The sequence below is a fragment of the Myotis davidii genome, unplaced genomic scaffold (genome assembly GCF_000327345.1).
Source record: "Myotis davidii unplaced genomic scaffold, ASM32734v1 scaffold394, whole genome shotgun sequence".
Lineage (NCBI taxonomy): Eukaryota > Metazoa > Chordata > Mammalia > Chiroptera > Vespertilionidae > Myotis > Myotis davidii.
In genome coordinates, this window is record NW_006287548.1 from 2,651,231 (window position 1) to 2,663,453 (window position 12,223).

A 12,223-nucleotide genomic window follows, 5' to 3' on the forward strand; every position below is an offset into this window, starting at 1 on the left:
AATTCAACCAGCATCTGTATGTAAAAGAGGCAGTGAGGACCCTCTGGGTCCAGGCAACCATTATTCTACTTTCTGTTGCTATGGGTTTGGCTTTAAAATACATATTCTATATAGAACTGAGATCATACAGTATTTGTTCTCTGTCTGACTTATTTCACTTAGAATAATGCCCTTAAGGTCCATCCATGCTGTTACAAATGACAGGATTTATGGCTGAATTGTTTTCCACATTTTTTTTTATCCAGAAATCAAAATCTCAATGGATTGAAATAATGCTCCAGAGAAAGGAAGTTTTGCACCTTATTTTAGACATTACAGTGAAAAGAGAAGACATAAGTGGGTTACATGAAATCCATTGGTGATAGATTAGGGAGGTGGGAGAAAGCAAGGGAGGGGGAACCTTTGGGATTGGATAAAGAGTGAAATGATAGACACATTTATTTTACATAGGTGAGTATAGGATAGTTAATAGTCAACAGTTAACTCAATAACAATGAGGGGACTTGTGGCCTCTGCAGAGTAGTGTCTGGAAAAAGAAATTTACTTTGACATTCCAAAGGTATGTTATCGTAGATGCAGAAGGACAACAAACAGGCTTAGTTAAGGTGAAAATTGACCTTTGTCAGGGAATATTTCTGGCGTAGGACATGACTACCAACTGTAAACTGCTTTTAGTTAAAAAGTTTTGATTTCAGACCATCCTTTGTGTTTATTTTAGGTCTCTGAGTTTGAAAGGCCGCCTCCCAGGCCCCTCCCCACCCCCCAACTTGTCAGGTTTAGTATGTGGCTCCTTTTGTGTCCACACATGTTTTGGCTGTTGTGAATAATGCTGCCATGAACATGCAGATACAGATAACTCTTCAAGAGAATGATTTCATAGCCTACATATTTAGATCCAGAAGTGGGGTTACTGGATCATACAGTAGATCTATTTTGCATTTTTTAAAATATATTTTCATTGATTTTTCTACAGAGAGGAAGGGAGAGGCATAGAAAGTTAGAAACATCAATGAGTGAGAAATATTGATCAGCTGCCTCCTGCACACCCCCTACTGGGGATGTGCCTGCAACCGAGGTACAAGCCCTTGACTGGAATCGAACCTGGGACCCTTCAGTCTGCAGGCAGATGCTCTATCCACTGAGCCAAACCAGTTAGGACAGCTCTTAGATTCTTAAATTCAACATCACTTTGGTGAAAGCTGCATGTGGGGAAAACCAATACTCTTGTTTTCTGTAGTGGTTGTATTAATTTACATTCTTTTTTTTTTTAAATATATTTTATTGATTTTTTACAGAGAGGAAGGGAGAGAGAGAGTTAGAAACATCGATGAGAGAGAGACATCGATCAGCTGCCTCCTGCACATCTCCCACTGGGGATGTGCCCGAAACCCAGGCACATGCCCTTGACTGGAATCGAACCCGGGACCCTTCAGTCCGCAGGCCGACGCTCCATCCACTGAGCCAAACCGGTTTCGGCTAATTTACATTCTTACCAACAGTGCACTCCTAGTACACTTCCCTTCTCAATACATCCTCACTGACACTTATGTCTCCTCTCTCTCTCTCTCTCTCTCTCTCTCTCTCTCTCTCTTTCTTTTAGAAAAGCAAGTAAGAATTTATTGACGGGAGCAAAAGCACACTTATATCTTGTCTTTTTTATAACAGCTATTCTCATAAGGGTGAGGTGTATCTCAATGTGGTTTTGATTTGCTTTCCCTGAGGATTAGTGATATTGGACATCTTTTCATATGTCTGCTAGCTATTTGTGTCTTCTTTGGAAAAATGACTATTTGGAACCTCTGTCCATTTTAAAATTGGGTTATTTGGGGGTTTTTTGCACTTCAGTTGTATAAGTTTCTTTTTTTAAAAAATATATTTTATTGATTTTTCACAGAGAGGAAGGGAGAGAGATAGAGAGAGTTAGAAACATCGATGAGAGAGAAACACCGATCAGCTGCCTCCTGCACATCCACCACCGGGGATGTGCCCGCAACCCAGGCACACGCCCTTGACCGGAATCGAACCCGGGACCTCTCAGTCCGCAGGCTGACGCTCTATCCACTGAGCCAAACCGGTTTTGGCATATAAGTTTCTTATATATTTTGGATATAAATTCATTATCTAATATAGCTTTGCAAATATTTTCTCCTATTCAATGGGTTGCCTTTTCATTCTGTTGATTGCTTCTTTGCTGTGCAGAAGGTTTCAGTTTGATATAGTCCCACTTGTTCATTTTTTAAAATTTGTTGCTTATGCTTTTATTATCATATCCAAAAAATTGTTGCCAAGTCCAATGTCAAAGAACTTTCCCCCCATTTTCCTTCAGGAGTTTTGGTTTCAGGTCTTACAGTTCAAGTCTTTAATCCATTTTGAGTTAATTTTTACAAATGGTGTTAAGATAGGAGTGCAATTTTATTCTTTTGCATGTGAACATCCAGTTTTCCCAGCACCATTTATTGAAAAGACTATCTTTTCTCCATTCAGTGTTCTTGGCTTCCTTATCAAATATTAGTCAATGATATGTGTCTAGGTTTATTTCAGGGCTCTCTTCAGACTCTTGCTGCTCTCTTGGCTTGTGGCTTGTGCTTGGCTCCCTTATATTCGTCCCGATGGCCTGTGACCATGCAGACTCCACACTCTATGTCCTAATGGAGTGAGTGGAAAACACAAGCTAAGCCAGGCTGATGCTGGACTGGACTCGGCTCCAACATGGAAAGAAAATTCTGGACACTGGCTCTGATTTTAGCTTTGCTGAACCCCCAGCTACACTTCTTCTATGACTAAGTATGGGACTTTGGAAATCCAGGGGTAATTCCACAGAAATAAGGCTTTCTATTATATCTCTTCCTCCCATTAGCGCTTCTGGAAATTCTTATTCCAGCAGGATCCCAAGAATCCCACTTCCACAAGCAACTGGGGGAGATGAGTCCCTTTCCTATCCTGTAACATTTTGATTACTACAGCTTTGTGGTATAGTTTGAAATCAGAAAGTATGGTGCCTCCAGCTTTGTTTTTCTTTCTCAACATTGTTTTGGCTCTTCCTGTTTGTTTTGTTTAGTTTCTGTGGTTCCATACAAATTAAAAAAAATATATATATATTCTATTGATCTTTCACAGAGAGGAAGGGAGAGGGATAGAGAGTCAGAAACATCCATGAGAGAGAAACATCTATCAGCTGACTCCTGCACACCTCCCACTGGGGATGTGCCCGCAACCAAGGTACATGCCCTTGATCAGAATCGAACCTGAGACTCTTCAGTCCACAGGCTGACGCCCTAGCCACTGAGCCAAACTGGTCAGGGATCCATACAAATTTTAAGATTTTTAAAAATATTCTTTGAAAAATGACATTGGAATTTTGGTAGGAATTGCATTGAATCTATAAATGACTTTGGGTATTATGGGCATTTTAACAATATTACTTCTCATCCACGAACATGAGATATCTTTCCACTTATGTTCCTCTTCCTCAATTTCTTTCATTCATATCTCACTATTTTCAGTGTACAGATCTTTCATCTCCTAGGTTAAATTTATTTGTGTTTTATTATTATTTTTTATTCTGTGTAATGGAATTGTTTTCTTTATTTTTCATTCAGAAACAAAACTGTACCCTGCCGTTTTACTTAATTTGTTGAATAGTTCTTACAGTGTTTTGGTGGTACGTTAGGGTTTTTTTTATATATAAGATCATATGTGTCATCTGTAAACAGAGTCGATTTTATGTCTTCCTTTCTTTTTGCCTAATTGCTCTGGCTAGGACTTCCAGTACTGTGTTGAATAGGACAAAGCTCATCATCTCTGCTTCTTTCTCCATTAGGATCAATTTTCTCCCAGGAGCCTCTTCATTGACTCATGCTTACATTTTTTGGCAGGAGGTACCCTATGGTTTTCCAGATGTGCACAGGCATGTATGAATCAGGCCAGAAGTGCACTGATGAGTCTCAGAAGGTAGTTTCTGCTGTGTTAGTAAAGCATCTAGCCTTCAAAATTGACGACAACCACAAGTCCTGAACTTGACCTCCTTAATTGAGATACACAAGCAGGGCAGGTTCAAAGACATTTACACCTGGATTTGGACTCCAACTCTACTGATGATCTGTTTACAATTTTATTGATTTTTGATGTTGTTGTTGTTGCTCTAATTCTTATTTCTTTTTTCTGCTTACTTTGGATTTAGTTTGCACTTTTTTCCTAATTTCCTCCGGTGGAAATTCAGATTGCTGATTTCAGATCTTTCTCTTTTTGTAATATATGCATTCAATAGTAGAAATTTCCCTCTAAAAATTGTTCTTACTGCATTCCTCACATTTTGGTAAGTGTGTTTTCATTCTCACTTAGTTAAAAATATTTTTAAATTTCTCTTGAGATTTCTTCTTTGACCCATGTGTTATTTAGTAATGCGGCTCTCTCTCTCTCTCCCTCTCTCTCTCGCTCTCGCTCTCGCTCTCATTCTCTCCCCTTTCTTTTCCTTCCCTTCCCTTCCTTTCCCTTCCCTTCCTTTTCCTTTTTCTCCTTTCTTCTTTCCTTCCCTCCTTCTCTCCCTCCCTTCCTCCCTTCTTCTCTCCCTTCTTCTCTCCCCTTTTTCTTTCTTTCTTTCTTTCTTTCTTTCTTTCTTTCTTTCTTTCTTTCTTTCTTTCTTTCTTTCTTTCTTTCTTTCTAGAGGGATACTATTTATTTCTCATCAACCTTATTTCCATTTTCTGTTTAAGAGTCTGTAGAAGAATAGTTCAGACCACTCAATGGTTGTTCCTACCCATTCAGTGGCCTGCGTGGTGGGGGCTGCAGGCCGGTCTTCTGTGGCAGGCTGAGCTCCAGGCTTCAGTGGGAAACTGCTGAACAGGCACAGAGGGCACCTGAGCCCCCAGACAAGTCTGCAACGTTGGGCTGAGCAGCAGTGAACTTGGGAGGTGGAGCAGTCCATTCGCCTTGAAATTTCTCTTTGGCCACAGCCTTTTTTTTTTTTTTTTTTTTTTTTTTTAGCAGTGGCCTGCTCGTCCTTTTTAGTCTCTACAGGATATCTGTGGAAATAGAGATCCGGCATGACCTCCTGCAGAGAGATGGTGCCAAGCATGCATAGAACTTCCCTGACCAGTGTCCATCACATTAGAGTCACTGAGTGAGCTCCTTTGTTGTACTTGATGGCAATGGCCACACAGTGTAGAGGAGGGTGTGTGTTACACTGGGCACTGGTAGGTGGATTAACATAAGACACCTCAGTGAAAGGCTGGCCTTCAACCTGGGATCAGTAACCACCAGAAGTTGTGGCTTCCAGAAGGCTGTCTAGACCTGGTCAGCAAAGATTCCAGTAGTAAAGTGCCAGCAAAAGAAGTGGCTCCAAAGGCAGCAGCAAACTTCAGCACAGCCTGTTGGCCATTATCCCTGAAGCATATGACACTGACACCAGACAGTATCTCAATGGCATGAAATGTCAGGAGAAGCTCCTCTCAGGGCCTCTTCAGATTTATGGTGTAGATGCCATCACTTTTCCTTCTGTAGATGCATGTTCCATTTGGAAGACCAGTTTGGTGCCACCTAAGTGGGTTCCTGCTGCAAGGAATTGGAGGACATCCTCCTCCTTCATCTGTGGAACATCAAAGACTCCAAACATTGTGGAAGTTCCCCTTTATATTATGATAGGAACACAGAACAACCCCACGTGGACACCACTCTGGGTAGCACAGAAAGGCTACATGTGTATAACTGTAATTTTTCCAGCTATCTTTCTGTTATTGATTTCTAGTTTAATTCCACTGTGATCTGAGAGGAGACATCAAATGATTTCTATTTTTAAAAATTTGTAAAGGTGTGTTTTACAGCCCAGAATGTGTTCTCTCTTGGCCAGAACTCCATGTGAGCTGGAGGAGAATGTGTATGCTGCTGTGGTTGGATGAAGCAGTCTATCGATGTCAGTTATATCCAGTTGATAGATGGTGTTGTTGAGTTCAATTATGTCTCTATTGATTTTCTGCCTGCTGGATCTGTCCATTTGTGATAGAGGGGTGTTGAAGTCTACACTTATGATAGTGGATTCATCTGTTTCTCCTTGCAGTTCTATTAGTTTTTGCTTCACATAGTTTGACAGTCTGTTATTATGTGCATACATGTTAAGGGTTGTTATGTCTTCTTGGAGAATTGACCCCTAATGCCATTCTTTATTCCTGATACATTTTCTTGCTTTGAAGTCTGCCCTGTCTAAAATAAATACAGTTATACTTGTTTTCTTTTGATCAGTGTTAGCTGGTATATTTTCATCATCCATTTGTTTTTTATTTTGTTTTATCTTTATATTGAGGTATAATTGACACACATTATATTAGTTTCAGGTGTACAACATGATTCCATATTTGTATATATTACAGAATGATCACCACAATAAGTCTCATTATCATCCATCACCATATGTAGTAACAGAATTTGGTTCCTCCAGATGAGAACTTTTAAGATCTACTCTCTTAGCAATTTTCAAGTATGCAACACAATATTGTTAACTATAGTTGTCATGCTGTACATCACATCTTCATGACTTACTTATTTTGTAACTGGAAGTTTGTACCTTGTGACTCCCTTCACCAATTTTGCCCTCTCCTTCCTCTGGCAACCACTAATTGATTCTCTGTATCTCTGAGTGTGTGTGTGTGTGTGTGTGTGTGTGTGTGTGTGTGTGTGTTTTAAAGATCCCACATATAAGAGCTCAGATAGTCTTTTTTTTCTCTATCTGACTCATTTCACTGAGCATGATGCTCTCTAGATCCATCATGTTGTCACAAATGGCAAGATTCCATTTCTTTTCATGACTGAATAGTATTCCATTGTGTATATACTAGTATACATCACATTTTCTTTATCTAGTCATCTGTTGGTGGACTCATAGGCTGCTTCCATATCTTGGCTATTATAAATAATGCTGCAGTGAACAGGGAGGTGCATATCTTTTTTTTTTTTGAGCTAGTGCTTTGGTTTTCTTTGGATAACTACCTAGAAGTGGAATTGCTAGATCACACAGCAGCTCTATTTTTAATTTTTTGAGGAAACCTTATACTGTTTTCCATAGTGGCAGCACCAATTTGTATTTCCACCAACAGTGCACAAGGGCTCCTTTTTCTTTAAATTCTCACCACTGCTTGCTGTTTCTGGTCTTTTTGGTAATAACCATTTTAACATGTGTGAAATTATTTTTTATTGTGTTTTTGATTTGCCTTTCTTTGATGATTTGTGATGTCGAGCGTCTTTTCATGTATCCGTTGGTCATTTGCATGTCTTCCGGGGAAAAATGTTCATTTAGTGCTCTGCTCATTTTTAACTTGGATTGTTCGTTTTGCTATTGAGTTAAGTTATTTATGTATTATGGATATTAACTCCTTATTAGATATATAATTTGCAAATATTTTCTCCCATTATCAAAATGTCTTTTCATTTTTATAATGGTTTTTCTTTGCTGTGCAGAAATTTTTCGGTTTGCTTAGTGCCACTTGTTTATTTTGCCTTTGTTTTTAGTGTAAAATCTAAAAAATCCCTGCCAAGACCAATGTCAAAAAGCTTACCATATATATTTTTTTCTAGGAGTTTCATGCCTTATTCAAGTCATTAATCCATTTTGAGCTAATTTCATATATGTTGCATGATGGTAGTTTAGTTTCATTCTTTTGCATGTGGCTGTAACAGCAGTTCTTCCAACACCATTTACTGAAGAGACTATCCTTTTCCTATTGTAGTTTCTTGGCTCTTTTCTTGTCAATTAATTGACCATATAAGCATGGATTTATTTCTTGGTTCTCTATTCTGCTCCACTGTTATGTGTCTGTTTGTATGCCATTATCATACTGGCTTGATTACTATAGCTTTGTGATATAGTTTGAAATCAGGGAGTGTGATGACTCTAACTTTTCTTGTAGTTCCATACAAATTTTAGGATTATTTGCTCTATTTCTAAGGGAAAAAACTAAACCATTGGAATTTTGATAGGAATTGGTTTAGTATTTTTTTTTCAGATAGTATTTTCCTTCTGTAGATGCATGTTCCATTTGGAAGACCAGTTTGGTGCCACCTAAGTGGGTTCCTGCTGCAAGGAATTGGAGGACATCCTCCTCCTTCATCTGTGGAACATCAAAGACTCCAAACATTGTGGAAGTTCCCCTTTATATTAGATTGTTTTGGTAGTTAATATTAATTCTTTCCATCTATGAGCATGGTATACTAGTATACTTTCATTTATTTGTGTCTTCTTTAATTTTTTTTTTTACCAATGTCTTAGAGTTGTCAGTGTACAGGTTTTTCCTTTGTTAAATTTTTCCCTAGGTATTCTATTCTTTTTGGTGCAATTGTACATGGAATTGTTTTCTTAATTTCTCTTTCAGATATTTTATTTTTAGTGTATAGAAATACAACAGATTTCTGTATATTGATTTTGTATCTTGAATCTTTACTGAATTCATGTATTAACTGTAACATTTCTTTTGGTAGAGTTTTTTAGGGTTTTCTATATGTAACATCATGTCATCTGTAAATGGTGACAGTTTTACTTCTTCCATTCCAATTTGGAAGCCTTTCCATCCAGTCACTCATAATCTATACCTGTCTTTATATTTAAGGTGAGTTTCTTGAGCTTCTGGGCTGGTGAACACCTGGGGATTTGGGGACTGTTGTGCGCCTAGAGAAGGCATGGAAGCTTCTTACTACCCTTCCCCCATACCTAGCTCTATGCAACAATTCCATCTGACTGTTCTTGAGTTATATCCTTTTATAATTAACTGGTGATCTAGTTGGCTATCAGAGAGACATGGAACAAGAAGATACAGTAGAAAAAGTCAAAACTAGGGAGAATAAGTCATCTGTCATCCTGACAAGATCTTTCCATGTCTTCATGATCAGTAACATTGACCTTGACATTGATGATTCCTTAAACCTATTGGTGAAAACTGCACTTAATTTGCCTTGCTTTAGTCTGATAATAGTGGTGACTAGAGTGTACTGTGACAGAGACCCTAGATCCTGACATGAGCTACAAAAACTCATGGGACTACACGTGGTACACAAATAGGAGGTTGGAGTGGAAGGACTATTACTTGTCCATCAGGTTTCCCTTTGATTTTTGTAAATTGGGAGGACAGTTCTTGGTCCAGTAAAACTATGCAGGTTACATGTAAATATTTTTGTAAGCAAAGTTTATTTCCGTCAAATGTTATTTTTTATTTCTTTAATATGTTAGGATTTGATTTTTTAAAAATCTGATGATTCTAAGTGTTTGTCATCCATTTGTTAAGTAAGTGGTCTCTAGCAGATCTGTTTCAAATGCAAGTACAGAAACCGAATGAAAAGTTTGCTTAAGTCACTGAGTCTGGTGTTTAGTCACTGAGTCAGTGTCTGCAGTTTTTAGTGATCATATATTTTGTTACTTTAAACTATCTTTTGTTATTAAAAATGCATTTCCTGTATTTGCACCAGATTGCTTAAGTCACCGAGTCTGGTGTTTTTCATTTTCTCTTGGGCTGACCATTCAAATTGACAAACCAGCAGGAGATAGGAAAAAATACTTAACTTATGTGTTCCATTATAGGATAAGTACACAAAAATTTTCTCAAAAATTATTGTATGATTGCATAGCAAAATAGCAAAATTTGCCAATATGCTATTCTATGTGCATCCCTAAGTAAGTTACTGGGGTAGAGAAGAAGCCATTTACATTAGTGCAAGGTAAATAGAAAGTCTAAATGAATGTAAGTACTATTATTCTTCATCAAATTCAATGTTATTCAGGTGCAAATACAGGAAATGCATTTTTAATAACAAAAGATAGTTTAAAGTAACAAAAAATATGATCACTAAAAACTGCAGACACTGACCTGCTGTTAAGAATGCTAACTTGAAAATAAAATAAATATGGTACATAGCTTTCCCATTTCCCCATCTACTGCTAAAAGAGATACTGATTTGGGCCCAAGGTTTTTGTCTAATTGCAAATAATTTTGAGAATACTGAAAATTTGTTATGCAAATAATTGTGTCGGCCTACACTCTGTGGACTTAAATGGGTCAAGTGTAAGAAATACATTTTGGTCCCAGAATTAGCAACACATCAGAGACGTCGTGCATGTACCCGAGGGAGGCCAGGGAACTTTTGCTGAAGATTCTGCTGTCATTGGTCCTCTGCACTGACCCCTCCTGAAGCTCCTGACTCGGCATGGCCCATCTCCTGAAGATACTCGAGTGACAGCAGTCGCTAAGTGGAACTTCATGACCACTTGAATGGATCCATTAGTTCTATACCATGAAGATATTAAAAGCTAAGAGCCCTGACCAGTTTGGCTCAATGGATAGAGTGTCGGCCTACAGACTAAGGGGTCCCCGGTTCAATTCCGGCCAAGGGCATGTACCTTGGTTGCGGACACATCCCCAGTAGGGAGTGTGCAGGAGGCAGCTGATCTATGCTTCTCTCTCATCAATGTTTCTAACTCTCTATCCCTCTCCCTTCCTCCCTGTAAAAAATCAATAAAATATATTTTTTTCAAAAAAGCTAAGAAACCAGGTCTTAACATTCATGATCTGATGACTATGCTTGATAGGCATATTCCTGCCATATTCCTCTTAGTATACCATCCACCACTCCCTTTGAAGAATAGCAGCCAAGTAGCATGGACTTCATCACCAATAATTTACTCATGGTGGCTTCTCAGTAAATATGTATTAAATTAAAAAAAATGCAAATTTCTTAAAGTTCCATGTATCACATACCACTTATAAAGTCTTACTATTAAAAAAATAATAATTTGATTTTAAAAAATTAAGTGTGGAAACATGGCCTCCGAATAGGGGTTCAAGCTAGTCTAAGCAGCCATACGCTGCTTGAGAGGTGATTCACGTTTGCTATTTTGAGGAGTCAAGTTGAAATGAAGTGATCCTTGATAGTTGTTGGAAAGTGAGGTGAAAGTATTCTACTTGATAATATCTTACAGAAATTCCAACAAATATGAGAATGTGCCAGAAAAGAACTTTAGAAGAATGTTTCCAGATGTTTCAGAATATTTATAAGCCTACTACCAGCCCTGAAGATATTCTAATGGTCACAAAATATGTCATTAAAGAATTTGCAGATGATGGTGTCAAGTACCTGGAACTAAAGGGTACATCCAGATCTGAAAATGCTACAGGAATAACTAAAAGGACTTACGTGGAATCTGTACTTGAAAGTATGAAACAGTCTAAAGAAGAAAACTTAGACACTGAAGTTAGGTATTTGATATCAATTAACAGAAGAGGTGGCTCTTCAGTGGCTAAGGAGACTAGTAAATTTTCTGAAGAATTCTTCCTTTCTACTGAAGATACAGTGTTTGGCCTTGCCCTCAGTGGAGATCCGACAGCTGGGCAAGCAAAGATTTCTTGGAACTTCTTTTAGAAGAAGGCGGCGGGGGACGGGGGGCGGGTGGAGGAAGCAGTTCTGAAGTTGGCGTTGCATCTTCCAGAGATTCCAACCCCCTCAAAAGAAACACAAATAGGCCTGGATCTGCTTCCCAACAGATAGAGCATGGGATGTTTCTCCACTCCTCTGAGGGGGATAGGGGTGGGGTGGGGTTCCTGGATCTGCTGAACTTTATGAGGAAATACCAGATACTGCTGGAATTTGTTTGACCTCAAGTATCAAAAGTCAGACAGTTCTCTCTTATCACTAGCATCGTTTCGGATTCCTACAGCATTGCTCATCCTCCTGTGAACTGTACCGGTGATAGGGGTGTTTTTTTGCTATAGACCTTTCCCAAGAGTACTAGCTGGCAGTTGAAAACTTAATTGGACCCAATCTCAGGTATGGGATCTGTCTTGTGAATCCATCAACTACATCTTTGCTTCTGAAAGCACCAGGTCTGAACTGAAGCCCAAAGTGTGACACTTTTAAAGCTGGAACGAGGTGAATTGCTTTTGAATGTGTTGCAACCAAAATCTTCCAGCCATATTCCTCTTAGTAAACCATCTACCGCTCCCTTAGAAAAACAGCAGCCAAGTAGCATGGGCTCCATCGCCAATACCTTACTCACGGTGACTGCTCAGTAAATATTTCTTAAATTGGAAAAAAAAAGAGAAACATTTTATTTTTTTTATTTTTCAAAGTTCCATGCATCACATACCACTGATAAAATTTTGCCAACTAGTAAAATAAAGAGGACCTCTTGATAATTTGAGTTTTAAAAAATTAAGCTGTGGAAACATGGCCTCAGCACAGGGGTTCAGCTAGT

At 38.5% G+C, this 12,223-nt stretch overlaps 1 pseudogene; it reads left to right on the plus strand.

The window, feature by feature from the left end:
* Positions 1–2,609: 2,609 nt before the first annotated feature.
* On the plus strand, positions 2,610–11,877 carry LOC102763295 (annotated as a pseudogene).
* The last annotated feature ends 346 nt before the right edge of the window (positions 11,878–12,223 follow it).